Source organism: Molothrus aeneus, chromosome 9 (assembly GCF_037042795.1).
Source record: "Molothrus aeneus isolate 106 chromosome 9, BPBGC_Maene_1.0, whole genome shotgun sequence".
In the NCBI taxonomy this organism is placed as follows: Eukaryota; Metazoa; Chordata; class Aves; order Passeriformes; family Icteridae; genus Molothrus; species Molothrus aeneus.
The window spans coordinates 18421018-18437241 of record NC_089654.1 but is presented as its reverse complement, the minus strand read 5'-3'; the positions used below and the strand labels follow the sequence as shown (position 1 = coordinate 18437241).

At 38.9% G+C, this 16224-nt stretch overlaps 1 long non-coding RNA gene across 3 annotated transcripts in view; it reads left to right on the top strand.

The window, feature by feature from the left end:
* Window positions 1-5470, top strand: part of LOC136560351 (uncharacterized) — a 45943-nt gene extending 40473 nt beyond the window's left edge. For all 3 annotated transcript variants that reach the window (XR_010784128.1, XR_010784127.1, XR_010784129.1), the window contains 2 exons: window positions 2501-2631; window positions 3232-5470. This is a non-coding gene — a long non-coding RNA (uncharacterized lncRNA). The remainder of the gene's footprint in view (window positions 1-2500; window positions 2632-3231) is intronic.
* The last annotated feature ends 10754 nt before the right edge of the window (window positions 5471-16224 follow it).

Genomic DNA, 16224 nt, shown 5'->3' with positions numbered 1-16224 from the left:
TGGAGGAAGGATACTCACATCATTAAAAAATCATGACACTTTGTAGGTTTTTAAAAATAAATATTGCAGGCTGCAGGAGAAGTATCCACAGCAATCTGAGCAAGGAATACAATATACGAAATAGTACAATATAAGGCAACAGCAGGGTGGCTTGTTTATAATATGTTAAAACACTTTCTTGTGTATTTGCACTGTTTTTTATGATTATTTCTTATTTACATAGGAAAAGTCTTTTACCATCCTGACACATGATGTTCAATCTATCATTCCTTAGCTTAATCATGTTGTGTCCTTTGTAGCAGCAAGGGAAATTACAGACAGGATAGTATTCAGTATAATCAGAGATGTGTTCCACTTTACATGATAAGTTTTGTCTGATTTATGAAAGCAGCATCTTCTCCAGCTGAGTAAGGAAAGAGAGACCTTAACTTGCAGATAAAAAAACTCAGAGAATAGGCTTCTCCTCCATTAGGATCCTCTTGTTCACACACAAAAAGATAACTGTTGTTACCACTATTATCTATTTATTTACTTTTACCATGATATAGCCACAGGACCCAACTGAGACCGGGACCTACTTGGCTAAGCACAGCAAAACCCCACAGAGTGCTGCAGTCTCTCCTTCAGACAATTTATAAGCCACAGGAGAGGAAAGAAAGAGAGAGGGAGAGAGAGCTTAAGTAACTAACTCTCTAGGTCAGAGGAGAAGTCAGTGGCAGAAGCAGCACGGATCTCCAGGCCCTGAACCCTCCATTGGGAGGCCTGTCCTGGTGGGTGAAGGATATATTTGGAGATATCCTCCACCAGATTCTGAGGATTCACATCTAACTCATACACAGAGCCATGCTTTACCCCCTAATTTCAATGGCTGCATCTGTGCTGCTGAGCAGCGGGGCCTGAGGCAAAGCTTGAAGTCAGCTGTGAAGCCCACCCCTATTACCTATTAAACACCTTCAGGCTGGCTCCAGGACAACCCTGTTAATCCTCTCAGGGACAAAGGCTCAGGAATACCCTATGTTTTTTGAGCATGTTCAAGGGCACCAGGGTCAGGGTATCTGCCAGAGAAATATTAATGGGTTTCAACACCACAACTGAAGCAATAGGGATCAGGCTTTCTTCCTTTGGAGAAGGAACTTCCAAATCCAAGCTTGAACAGATGGAGGGAGGGGGGAAAAAGATAGGAGATTTTGGTCACAAGAACAAGAAGTCAGTTTACATCAGAATTTGAAAGCTTTGATCAGATATGATGTCTTAGATTAGGAAAGCATTAGCTTTGAGTTTTTCTTGCTTTCTCCTCTCTCTCTCTCTCAAATCCATATAAAGTAAAACCATTAGACTCTCGGTGAAGAGAGAGATTCATCTTCTGCTTGGTAAATACCTCCTTGTGCTGTGTGGTGCCTGCTGACTTTACTGCTGTTACAGCCTTTTAAAATGCTTCCAGGGAATCTCATTCCATTTTAACTTTAATTTTTTTTTATTAAGGAATCCGCAGAGAGTTTATAATAATCCCAGTTTAACTTTTTAATAAAAACTGCAAATAATATGCTAGCATAGATTTGATCTCATATACATATCTGATAAAAATTCGGATCTGTAGTAAAATTTGTTAGCCAGGAGTCTGTTGTCATCATATTAATGAATATAAAAGCTGGCAGCTCCAAAATGGCAATATTACAGTAAGCCTACTTTTTTTATAATGGTTTTGCATTGTGCATTCAGTATTGATGAAGATTAAGATTTAGCATGCAGAAGCAATACCCATTATGATGGGATTGTCCACAGTGAATTGAGTAGGACATTTGCTTAATTAAAAGTATTTATCTTAGATGATTTAAGACATATGTCCTACTACTGAACTGATGATGTAAATTAGTTTCTTATAATCAGTTCACCACTGATGACTCCTTATACTAAATAGAAGAAGAAGAAAGTAAGAGAAGAGTCAGAGGAAAATAATAGATGCCACTGCCAGAGAATTTAAAAGAACTTTAGAAATAATGTTTAACTAACCCTATGCTATGAGCAGGAAATATACATAATCACACCCCTAATGCAGAGATCTCATAGAGCCCTAAAAGGCTGCACTTCAAGCAGAAAGTTTGGAGATGAAGACATGAACACATACCCAGATTCCCACTCCCACCCGCTGTAGCTGTGCCTCAGAGGTGTTTGGAGGGCAGAGCCTGGGGATAGGAGGTGGCACAGAGCCCGTGGTGGGTGAAGCCCTGTGACACGGTGTGGGTGTCCTGCAGGGGCTGGGCAGGGCATTCCCTGGCTTTGGGCACGGGCTGGGAGCTGAACTGCTGGGGCTGGCAAACTGGGGCAGAAGGGAGGGCAAGGCTAGAATGCCAGGGAGGGCAGGAACCAGTGGGATCTCCGCCTCAGGGTGGTTTTAAGTGTGTTTATAAAGACATACTGAGTGGTTTAATCTCTTATACAAATATACTTTTAAGGGAGAACCTCAATGGGTGGAATGTTTCAACCTCTCTCAATTTTACAGTCCTACAGCCCAAGTTTCCTGGACTAGTCCACCTTCCTTCCTGCCTCGCCAAATGACTCATGGAAAGCTGTTGATCTTCTGTCTGTGGAGACAATCTAACATCAGCAACTTTCTGGGGGTGCAGCTACAAGGTAGGGCCACATCCAACTCCTTCGAGCCCTCCCATCAGCTCAGGTGTGCTAGTGACATGAAGAGCTCATGACTCCCACTGCAGAGACCTACTTGTTTGCTTCCTGGAAACCCTGCAAAGCTGCCCCTGAGACAACTGGGCCTTCCATCAGCCAGACACACAAATCACTCACTAAATAGTTTTGGCTGGGGTTGTTGGACAAAATCTTCATAGATAGAGCCAAGAGGACGGGCAAGAAATATTTATGTTCTCCATGCCACATGTTGTTTTTTCATAATTTCTTCTTTTCTCCTTTTCACACTCCAGGCATTTTTTCTTTCTACATAGGCTAATAGGAAGAAATACTGTGGCTTACTCCAGTCATTTAATTTAAGTAATTTGTTTTAATTCTGATGATGAGCATTCAAATAGCAAGTGACATTTGTTGATATATGTTACTCTTCTGAAACACTAGAAAAAATATCTGACCTATTCTCTGCTAATGCCTAGATGACATTTTAGGAACAGGAGCCACCCTGGGAAGAGCATGTGCAGGATGGGAGCTGTCAGTGGAGTGCATGGCCATGAATCTGGTTTTGATCTGTTCCCTGTGATTTTCCAGGTGAGCCTCGGACTCTGCCTATGGTCTGTGCTCCCAGATGACAGCCCCACGATGGCAGATGGAGGGACATCCCAGGCACTGCACGGGGCCTTTGCTGCTCCCAGAGCTGCCACATGCCATGGGACCCCAGCTGCTGGATGCCTGACCCAGCTCGACTGCTGCTGGAGATGTCTGGGGCTGGCTCAGCCCTGCTTGCTGCTGCCTGTCTGCCTTATTCTTCTGAGTTATGCCCCAGCCCACTCCTGTCCTGTTGTGCTGCTGCCTCCAGGCTGTATTGAGTTTTCAATTATCACAATATACAGTGTAGATGCTATGCAAAACAGCCAGTGAGGCTGAGCACGCTGAACTCAGGAGAAACACAGTTAAATAAAAGTATTGCTATAATACCAGGAGGCTGATTGGAACCACAAGATACCAGTGTCATATCCTGTGGCTTTTATGTTGGTAGATGTAGATTTCAGCCATTAGAGTCTAGCTATCCAACAGATAACAACTAGAGGAAACGGATCTGGGTACCTTCAGTTGTGAGTAAGTGAACCACATTTGCCAATAAATGCAGAACCTGGTAAACTGCAGAAGAAAGAAAACATTTGAGATACCTACAAATATATCCAGGCATGTACTGTGGGGTAGCATTTAACTGTGTGCACCTTAAACTCCCTGAACACAAAATACACTTAAAATGGTGCATCAAGAGAGCTCTGACTTCAGAGAAACAATGTGTGGTTACTTGTCAACCCCAAATTCAGGCAAGGAAATAGCCAACAAGTGTAGGTCTCAACTCCTCTATTTGTACATGCAGTAACAAGCTCCCAGATGATAATGACATTGTGATATCTTTGTGGGGGTAAAAGACTATGATGAAAGAGGAAGAAATAAGCAATAAATACAATAATGTCAAACTTTCCTGTTATTAACTTCTAGAAAAGCCCAACAGCTGGAATTTTAAAATGTTTTACATAGACAAATGTAAAGAGAACAACACATCGAGTGTGGTTTTTTCCAAAGGAAAATTAAATAGGCATACAGAGAAAATTATTATATTTAGTACTCTCAGGGCAAATTCTAGTTAAGGACTATGAAATAATTTGAAAATATTAATGATTAGCCTCACAGCTAGCTTTTAGGGAGATAATAATGATAATTATTACTATAAATAAATAGTATTATTATCATTTTTATTCAGAAGAATGGAATATTGATGCATAGAGAATTCCGTATTTGTCTAAAATACAGAATATATTTGTCTGTGTTTTACTACTATAACCATCCCTCTCAAGAACTATTGTATATATTAGGATTATCCTTTTCCAAATACTCTTTGATATACTATTCAGTTTATCAGTTCTAAAAACCAACCAACCAAGTTTCCTTGTGAAACAGTGCCAGTCAACATCTCCATTTGCATGTGAATTCTCTAGCAGCAACAGTCTTGGTTAAAAAAAAAAAAAGATGAAGAAGAGAAAAGGAATCATGAAAATCAGTACAAAAAAATCCGTCAAGGCCCCATCTGTGACTGGGTATCAGAGTATCACCAAGAAGCTCTGAGGAACAAAGTTCATTCCAAGTCTAACACATAGAGCATTTTGGTCGATGAAATTAATTCAGGCAGGGAGAAATGAGAGTGCATATCATGAAAAACTCTGTTCCTCCACTGAGGATCAAAGAAAAGAAGCATCACTGTGTGTGGTCTTGGGTTTGGTGCACAAAGCCATGCTTAAACACTACAATAATCAGTGTGCTCATGTCTTTTTTTGATAGCCAGCTGCTCCTCTGAGGAGTGCCAGGGAATGAGGGACCTCTGGTCCTGGCAAGATGAGGACTCCGATTACATGTGATTGCTGCAAAAAGCAAGATTTACAGCCAGCTACCTGAAGCAGTATGGAAACAAAATTATAGTCTCCACCCTGGCCTTGAAAATCCCTCTACAAACATGTTTATTTCCTTCTGAATGGGAATATATAAAGGCTGGGGACACTTATTTGTAGGCTATTTTTATATCTCCTCTTCAGGATCTGAATCTTGCATATTAATGAACTACAGGAAACAGGAAAACCAAACATTAACACCATTCTAATGCAGCATACTATTTTTCTTTCCGTTTTTTAAACTGTTAGAGTATGCAAATGTTCAGTTAACTGGTCCTCATGTTTTCTCTTTATTGAATTGCTTTCAATATGGCAAATAAATATTCATAAAGAAATGTGGACAATAAATCATTTCAAATAGTTCAAAGCCATTTTCTTTCTAGACTGCATATATTTTCAGCTGTAACTCGCCTTTAATATTTCATTCAAAAGACAGACTTGTAGAAGGACAATAGAGATAATGTGTCAAGTAGTAATTAAAACAGGGAGTAATGATTAAAACCATTTTGATCTACATTGTGCTCTGCCAGATTCATAATTTCCTGTGTTTGTTAGGATGACATTCTACTTGCTTTATAAAGAAACTCAAAATAAACTTCTGTTTGAAGACATTGCTGAAAACACAAGATTTCAACCCCAAGCTTGTGGGTTTAGGTGTATCTTCTTTACCATGCTAGCAAGATAAACTCAGGCAGGCACTGTCTTTCCTGCTAATATTGTGACTTCTCCGGGAAGCAGATCCAGGTGCAGAGCAGAAGACATGGAAGGACCATCCCAGTATGTACAGGTAAATGTCACCTGTCTCACCATTTAGATTTAAGCTAAGAGCTTCAAAAGAAATGAAATTTAAAGATCTGGTTAACTTATACATTTGGTTCAAATTCAAGTAATGATTACGCTCCTTGTCTCATTGTATGTTTTGGCTGTTAATACACATATTTGGCCCAAACTCATTATCTTTCCTGATATGTTGCTGACTTTAGACCCTGATTCAACAGAGCACTTACATACAGACTTAAATAAATTGATTTAGGATAGCATTCCTATTTGTGTTTAATCTTGGGCAGACATTCAACTTTCAAATCAATGGGACTTATGAAGAGCCCTGACCTTTGGGTCTAAATATTTGCCAAATCAGTGCATTGATAGAAATATATTGGAAAAGATACATGTCTAATAAGAATTTTAGTCCCTACTTTCATGGGTAAATACCCATAGATAACACATTATTCTGCTCAAGAAATCCATTTTATAGAATTTATCAGAAAGCCTTAAGTCACGTTCTCTGTTTATGTCAAAAATACCAGATGAACAGTGTCAGTCCTTGATAGTGTATCTGTAATATTCTTCAAATAAATAAATAAAAGTCAGGAAAAGTGCTGACACAAAAGGGCACTCATAATTATTTACCAATACCTTCTCAATTGCCTAGCATGTGGCAATCCTGTGGAGAGCAGAAAGGTGGAATGTCCCACAGACTTGAAGAAAATTGCATACGAAATACCATGGGAAACTCTTCCCTAAAACCAGCATTTATAACGGTCATTTATATACACATGGAATTTTGAGAGATCAGATATTTTTATTAGAGAATGAGGGCAGCCAGGGTAAACCCATGTATGTTTCTAGTATCACAATGTAGAGGTTTTACAAGTGCACCTATAGCCAAATCTATGAGATTAAAAGAAGCAGATGCTAAAATAATTGATGCTATGAGTCTCTGAAATAAAATTATCTTCTTGCTGTTCTTAAAAGAGTATTCACACTTCAGTTTTCTTTATTATGTTACTAAGAAGGCAAACAGAGGCTGTCAAACATTGTTTATAGACTGGAAACAGATATAAAAGGGGAAGTAGATTACAACAGGTCCCATCATATCATGTAATTTGAAGAGTGATGAGTATGAATGTCAAAAGAAGACGCAGGAAGAATCAATGGATGCTACATCTGTACAACCATAGGGCAGTACTGCAGTCCACATTATCCCACTGGGTTCTGTGGGCAGAGTTTGGGAATAATGCACAAAAAACAGCTGTTGAGTGTTCACCTGGCTCACACAATCACATGGATCTATCCTAATGCTGCCTACACTCACTTTGGAGGTGGTGAGTCAGGAATTTGGAGCTGCTGTATTGTACACTCACTGCATGCAGGCTCTGGAGCAAGGCCCCTTCGAGCAAGGAGCAGAGTGCGAGGGGAAAGCACAAGGGTCTTACCCTCCTCTATGACTCATATTACAAAAAAAAAAAAAATTATAAAAAGTTCAATCTCCCTTTTGCATCTACTGTGCCACAGGGAGGGGGAGATTACAACAAATACAAAACAGTCACTGTCTCTGATAGGCATTTCCATATTTAGTCATGAATTGGAGCTAAATTTGCTAATTTAAGTCACCTGCTCTCAATGAAATCAATTAGTGCCTAGCAGATGCAAAAGGATTATGAAGCTCAAGGTGAGCAGACATAGGTCCTTGGTGGATGAAAGGCATTTTCCAGTGTGGGGAGAGGATTTCTTTAATCAGTTCTTTAGTTTCTGCTGAAATTGTTCTGCTTTAGTGAACTTCATTCTAGAGGTATGTTTTGCAACTGATTTAAAGAATTTGGGGTTTCACATTTTTTCATCTTTCCTGATACCTTTGCTTAGAGTGTAGTAATGGTTTTTCTATGCTGCATATAACATACAGGTCATAGAAAAAAAAAATGTTCCCCCCTCACTTCACTAGTATTTACACTGTTCTATCTTTTGAGGAACTAGAAAAAGTCACCAGCTCTGCTATCAAACATTATCCTTTTATGCCTATTCCTGTTGTCAGAGTTTTTCTCCTTTTTAACTGATAATGATTATGATGTGTATCTGAAAATCACTTTGATGAATCTGCCTTTTGACTTTGTGTTTTGGTTTTGCTTACTAATATTGAGTCAAGTTCTGGAATATAATCAATTTGCACTGAGTTTGTCAGAGATAAGCAGACTTCTGGATGCTTAATATTATATCCTAAGCAATTTAGCTTTTTTCATTACCCTTTTTACTAAAGAAAAGACTAGTGTATTCTTTTTGAAATGTGTAATAATAAGGAACATGTCAATGCATGCTAATCATAAGGAAGAAAGTCTTACAGATGCTCAAATTCTTATGCTTTTAGCAACAGTTTAGCATCTATTACTGTAGTTCCCTAGGGAGCAAAAGAAGTTCATTGCAGGTTACCCTGTATACACCTCAGACCCTGGTGCAGCAGTCAAGCTAATGGCAGATGAAGTGCAACGCAGATTAGAGTAACTTGATAGGAAAGAAATATTTCTAAATGTTCATCCACAGAAGTGGGGAAAGAAAAAACATTTCCCACTGCAAGCATATTTCTTTTTTTCCATGTTTACCTGGAAATTGTGAAATCACCTGAAATAAGCGGGGGTGTAAAGAACCCATTTGTATCTTGCATTGTGTTTGAATAATTTCCTTATGTTCAAAGCATCTTTATTGGAAGGATGCTTGGTTATGAGTTTTGGATTTCTTTCTATCTTTTTTATTTTAAATTTTTAAAATTTTCCAGTCCTTTGGCTTTTCTCCAACCAGGAGAATAATTCTAACTTATGGCAGATGTAGTCCATTCCTTAAGACTCAGGATCAATCAGACAGAAGGTGATTGTTCTCGTTAACATCCTAAGATTTACTTTGGCTTAAAAGTCAGCTTTGTGTCCTGCAGACCCATTATGTACTAAAATAAATACTGAAAAAAGCAGCCATACTCTGTTTGAAAATTAACAAAAATTAGCTTGACTTTTTACTCAAAGATAAACAGCTCATCACAGAAGAGTAAGAAAACAAAGGGCTCCTGATGCTATGACAGAGTTAAAAGCAAAAGTTCCACATGGATGATGGGCAAATGAGCAAAGGGAATGAAGAACAGGTGGCAGAATGGAGAGAAGGGGAGGGGATAAAAAATGGGAAAGGTACGTTAAAGGCAAAAGCTTAGACTAAAGAAACACATGCAGCCCTGGGGTATGCCTGGGGAAAAGTTATGAATAAAAACCCCAAACTCCACTGTGATGTATATCTTGGTAACAGAAGTGGTATCTGTATTGTAGAAACTTCAGATAGTCAAGTAGGAATTGAGGTGTTACATACTAAAGCTTGGCCCAAACAGATTTTTATTTTGAGTGCTTTTCTCCACTCTTTGTATTTGATATGGTAGAATAGCAACCATAAGCTTAGTTGGAGGCCTCAAGGCTTCTGTGGTGTAGTAAAACAGCCCTGACAGAGTTGAGATTCTGGACCTAGATGTTCCCTTAAAATGGGACATGAAGGGTCTAGTTTGCCTTTTAAGTTGGCAATAGTTAATTGAGAAAGACCTTAATCAATACTTCATGTGATTTAAACCTGATGCAACCAAGTAGCCTGTCTCTGAGAAACTTTCCAACAGGGGTTTGCAATCTCCCTTGGACTCACTAGTATTTTGATGGATAATATTTCTAGCAGGCTAATTTTCTTGCTAATTATCATCAAACACCTAGACAGACATTCTGCTGTAGTAGATATGCTTTGAAAAAAACTAACAGTCCCTTCAATCATGGGCAAAAGGAAATTAAATATTAATATATAAAGTGATATAAAGATTTTTAAATCTTAAAGCAATGTTTCATTACAATATCTTGGTGCTAAGATAGAACATCTTATAGTTGATAGATAAAACACCCCCCATAATTGATTTTGAAATTAAAAGTCATATTCCATGGATAAGAGTTCTAAATTTTATATTTAAAAATAAATTAGGCTGTAGAAATTCTAAATGGCTAACTGTGTTCTCCTCCAACCAAATGTGTTCTGACCAAAGGGATTCTATGAATTTTTGGTTTTGTTGAGTGTTTTATTTCCACTTTAAAAGAAAAAATAAATCCTACAATATAGCTTACCAAAATTCATGGATCTATAAAGAACTTTTGGCACCTAAGTCCCAAGTGTATTCTTTCTATTCCAAAATACTTTGAGGTTACACTTATTCATAATGTTTCTAGTATTCTTCATTTCATTCTATGCAAATGTTATGAGATGGAGGAACAGACTTAAACGGAAAAAAATTCTCACTGGAAGAAACAAAAGCAGGTATACTCTCTCTGCCATAGTCTGCATCCTTCCAAATCCCTCCTGCTGATGCCAAGGCTTGTCCCTCACAAGATCACAACTATGTCTGCAGCGAGCAGTACTTGCCTGGTGTCACGTTACTCAAGCAGTGCAAAATCAGATCCAATCAGATTGTGTTACTGGGATCACTGGCTTTACTGGGAGCAGAGGGAGTTATCTTTAAATGGCTGGGATGTACTTGCAAAGCACAGAACCCAAGCTCAGAGCTGGCAGTTTGAGGAGATGATGAGAGTAACAAGCAAGTGTACACCAAACAGATGGGCCAGCCAGGCTGTTACAACGGGGTTCAGCTGCAGCCCTGGCTCTGTGTGTGGGAGCTCCTCAGTCAGGCAGTATTGTCAGGCTGTATTGACTTTGGCATTTACAATACCTTTGCTTGTAGGATTATGATTAATTTCTTCTGTGATTGAGAAAAAAGATTAAAAAAATAAAAAAAGCCTTTTAAGTCCTATGATATTCTGCTCCTTTCAGGCTTATAACAAATATCCAATGACAGTGATATAGGTTCTCTCTGCAATGAGTGTGAAATTACAAGTACGCATAGGTATATGATCTCATTGTCAATATTTGACAAGCTTAAAAAAAAAGATGTTTTGGCTATAGAAGCCACTGATGTAGGTGTTATGAGACATATGGGAGAGGTCTTTCAAATTTTTTGAATACTTGAGGCAGGAATTTGCTGTGGGGGCTAAAAGGACTGTAGATGTGGCCCAGCCAGGTGGAGATCACATTTCCCTAGCTGGCTGTTGTGGCAATAGTCCACCTAAGCATTCTGCAAAAAGGTAGAATGCAGCATGGCCAAAAATTGCTATAGCAATAGATTATTGTGCAGCTAGAGTAAAATCTTGGGTAGGTGCATACTGCAATTAAAGTGATAATTGGTTTGAATTTTTGGGAAGGAGATCTACTGGACATAATCTTAAAAAACACAAACAAAACCCGAACAAAGCTACTCAACCAAAAGAGGAAAAAAGCCAGAAGAACATAAAACCTTTTATTCATTTGTGTAAGAATTGGGTAGTTCCACAGCACCATGATTTGTTTTTTTTTCCTCTTGCTAAAAGCTAAATTTTTGTGAGGTAACTGACATCCAGCATAATAAACTACTTTTTTTGTCAGACATATCTTTCAGTTTCTGTGGAAATTGTTGTTTTGCAGTGTGAGACTTATATGCAATACACAGTAAAGAAACACAAACAAACACACATTTAGGCATGAGATTAGACAATGCAATCTTGTTTTATTGCAGAGGGAAGTTTTTTTTTTTAAATCATGCTGTGTTCTATAGCAGTAGTAATTTTCAGTAGAAATAAGATTCCCTACATTTATGGATACTGTTTGTTATAAAGGGTTAATTTCCAAAAGGAATCTGGTTTAGCTCAGATTTTTTTAATCAAATTGATTCTGCTTGATTTGATGTAGTGATCTAATATGACCTTGATTAAATTAGAGAGAAAATGATGATGCAGACTTGCAGAGGATCAGCAATGGGACATCACACAATGATCAATGCGATCAAATGAAGCCAATTTATTGCAAGAACGAGCTATATTTATGCTGTGTTCTACTGTTCACGTGCCTCAAACTAACACATGATTGGTTAAGCCTAACTGGGTGCACACGGCTCAAGCCTTCAGCTGGTTGGTTAGTCTTCCTCCTTCATGTGTCTCAAGCATTCAGCTGGTTGGTTAGTCTTCCTCTTTCATGTGTCTCAAGCCTTCAGCTGGTTGGTTAGTCTTCCTCTTTCATGTGTCTCAAGCCTTCAGCTGGTTGGTTAGTCTTCCTCTTTCATGTGTCTCAAGCATTCAGCTGGTTGGTTAGTCTTCCTCTTTCATGTGTCTCAAGCATTCAGCTGGTTGGTTAGTCTTCCTCTTTCATGTGTCTCAAGCATTCAGCTGGTTGGTTAGTCTTCCTCCTTCATGCACTCTGCTGTGGTTTTTGCACTGTCTTCTTAGCTTGCCCCACATCCGGGACTTGTTTTTCTCCTGAGTAGGCTCTTCCTGTTTTCAAGCCATCAGGTATGCTGTGAAATTCTACTCAGACCCCATAAAGGCTGGCTTGAGCACTGTGTCCATTTTCCTGCAAAAATCCCTCAACACAGACTGTTGGTCCTATTGACAATTGCTACCTTAGGCAAGGATGGCAGTGGATTAATGTCTTGCCCATATTTTGCAGGGACCTTGGCTAGGAATTAATTAATTTTTTCTATTCACTTTGACCTTGCTAAGAAGGCAATGGCTGTTGCTGCTCGTAAAGTTAGCCTATTTCACTGGTTCAGAAATAGCTACAGGAACTCACTCAAAACAGTCCAAGACAGATGACTGGCTTGCCATCTTGCCATCAGCCTAGTAGTTCACCAAGGACATAGGGAGGTACTAGAAGTAATTTATATTATTTGAACATCAGTTCTCCAGTCAACAGCTGAGATTGTGAATAGTCTTTATACATCATCTCACACCAGCAGTTGGGGGCTACAGCTACATCTGAGATTGTAAGTGGAAATTTGCTTTCTTCTCTGGAGTGTAAATGTCCTGGGTAAAAGTCATCTATCTATATAGCAAGGTAGGGAAGAGATTTTCTTGAACTGTCGCATGGAAAACCTGGTTAAGTGTTTGTTTCTTTTGTCCTATTTGATGAAAGCTAGAGAGCAAAAGACGTGCTGGTTAGTGCTTTGGAAGCTTCTATTTAATTTTCATCCCAAGTACTATGTTACTTTACAGCAAATTTTTATAAACTGTAAAGCAATATAGAACTTTTTTCTTCAGCAACATTTCATTTCTTGGCTTAAACAAAGCATTCACATTGTGTCTGTTAGTGCTGATGGCTGTTAAATACTATTATAAAATTCAAGTTCCAACTGAGGTTTGTTACACTGAGCACTTTAAAGACCTATATAAGACAATAGTCTCTATTAGAAAGTGATTTTCAATATATAGTCTTTTAACTGTGTTTAAGTCTTGCAATAGGAGCAATACATTTCACTGTGTGTATGGCCACAACTGCTGAAGTTATGGGACAGTGAAAATGGCTGGTGTCACATGAAAAGGGGAGACTTCCTCAACCCTTAGTGTGGGGAGCTTTACTTGATTCTTAGTGTTTAATTTGTCTGTCAATGCCCCAGGAAAGCTGAGACCCTCAGAGCAGTAAAAACCCAGCACATCAATTTAGCAATTCTCAGGCTTAGTAATAAATATAAAATTTGTCTACAGATGTAGACATCACTGGAGACTGGAGGGGGGAAAATGGCCAGATTTTTCTATCCCCTAAAATATCCTAATGAAACATTTAATGGCACTTAAATGGGAAAAAATATGCCAAGCCAGGAACAAGTCTTACTTATTAGTATTTCTTGGAATTGTATGGCAGTGGTTATCATAAGATGTTTGTGGTGTGAAAATACGTGGGTTCGTTTTTCCTAATTTTTTTTTCCCCAAGATGATCATGTTGAAACTTGTGGTCCTCGCTACATCTTAGAAATTATTAAGCACTTTAGGAGACAAGCTTTTGTTTACACTGATACAGATGGCTGGAATAAATTAGTGGACTCACTAAAGAACAGCTCATTTGTAGTTTTTAAATGCATTTGGGCCCACATGGTGACCATTTTGTTACTTATTCATCTATTTCTGCTTTACAGTTCCATGCCCAAAGGCTATGTCTGACTAATGGTCAGAGCTTCCTCCTAACAGAATTTATAATTATGTGTCTCTCACACCTAAAGAGCATTGGTACTCCTGCACTGTGCCATACCCTGGGTGATCCTGTAGTTGCCCTCTCTGAAGAGCACTGAAGATTAAATCCAGCTGCAAATAAGCAGATTAGAAAGGCAGTCCATGTCTTCACTTCTGTGAATGTTTTAAGTTGAGCATTTTCCCTAAACTGATGAAGAAATGCACAAAGTTGTAACTACATACTGCAATATCAGTGCTGCTATTTGGGAGAGGTACTCAGAGCAAGTTTCCCTAAATTAAGTCTTGAATTCAAGTCCTCCTGTATTGGATTAGGATGGGTGAGGACAAATGATGGCAGAGTTACTCTATGGCTCTTCACTTATGCACTTTTCAGAAACAGTACAGTAAAATCTCTCTTTCATACTTCAACTTTTTCATGTGTATACACTTGTTTCCTCCTTGCCACCAGTACACTGAAGACATGCAACACAAATCTCATGTTGATGAATCTGGCACTGGAATCAGCAGCACTGCTTTCAGCTTTAAGAGTGACTTACCTTGTCATGTTGAAGTCACCACCACTGCCACTATGACTCCTAGTGTAAGGGAAAAGATCAAAATAAATCTGAGAAGCTGTTGTGAGCCTTCAGAGGCAGCTTGTATTTTTCATGGCATTTTCTTGCTAATCCAATTTCTCTTGGACTATGTGCATACTGGATATATCACCTTAGCTTTGAATTTGGTTAAGCCAAACTAAGAGGGCAGAAGCAGCAAATAACTGAAATACAAATCTTTGCACTGTCATAAGTAGTAAGAAGGTAAAATAGCAACTTGGATTCACTTCAGGCTTTCCCAAATCCCATGAATTTGCCAGGTGAACTTGCTTATGTGTAATGAGCTATCTGGATAGCTAAATCAGGCATTCAGATGTTGGGAGATGCTAGCTGTGAGACTGTAACCATCACTCTTCATCATATGCAATGAGGGAGGAACCCAATCCTGGAATAAAAATAGCATGGGATTAAAGAGTGCCCACTGTTCAAGGTACAACTACACAGCAAATTAAAGTCTGGAATGTCTGTCTCTCTAGTACTTGAACTGACGTGAAGCAGGGGCAGTTTTGATGAAAAAGTGGGGAGCTGCTTGTACCACATATCAGTACATGGAGACCTCTAGGCTCTCTAATACATCACTGCCAGAATTTGAATGCTGAACTTTCAGAGTTTACAGTTTACCCTTTAAACTTGGAGATTAAGTACTGCAATGGCTGGAGGAGGAATCCTTCATTTTAGATTGCAGGTTATGTTCCTGGAACTGTTTGAAATTGAAGGACATGGCTTTTCTCACCGTCTGCTGCCCTGCCCTCCTTTGCCCTCCCAGTGAGACAACCATTCCCAGCACAAGGCTGTAGCTGCTCTGGTAGCTGTGGGTGCCTGGAGCTTTTCTGAGAAAGTTCACATGCAATTATTTCTTTGGCATGTGAGCAAATTTTACCTGAAGAGCACCAGGAACAAAAGGTTAATGGCAATTTTTCAAAAGCCTATAACTCAACCAAGCCTCAACAGCATTTCATGTCAGAAGTGAAAGCTAAGTCTTTAGTATCCCTGCTCTGATTCTGCAGCTTTAAAAATCCTGCTGGCAGGAGAAAAAAATTAAAATCAGAGGCTGAGCACTTAATGAAAAAAAGGCCAAACTGTATCTGTGTTAACACCTCTTACTAAAATTTCTTATAACTTCTACTTTAGAGAAGATTAAATATTTGTATTTTGATGCATATTTTGCATGTCTCCCTCTTTTTGTCCATTTTTTTCCTGAAACAAAGTTCAGCTGTAAACATGCTCAGTGCTGATAAAAGTGCTATTTGCCACAGCTGAGAATCCAGGCTTCAGATGGGTGATCCACGGAAGGCCAGCTCTCCCAAACTGCTGGGAAAGCTGGCAAACAGCAGCAGGCTGATACAGACTGGCTGACTGCCATGCTTTAAAGACAGTAAGTTGATTCTCAGCAGAAACATGGAAACAGAAATAAGAGGAGCTGTGAGTTAAAGCAGAATATGGTTAGGTCTGAGAATCCCTTTCTCTGACCTGTGTGTATTGACAGAGTAAGTTTTGCTTCATTTGCAGGAAAATTTCTATTTCCATGAAATCTAAATGGTTTATTGGTTTATAGGTAAAAATCCTGTGGGTGTCAGGTTCATTTGAGTTGCTAGATTACATGGGGGTAACCAAGAATTTACAACTTGCAGAACAAGACAGAAGATGTGTATAATGGAGAGTTCAGTGCCTGCTGCTAGTCTCTTCTAAGTAAATGCTCCTTTA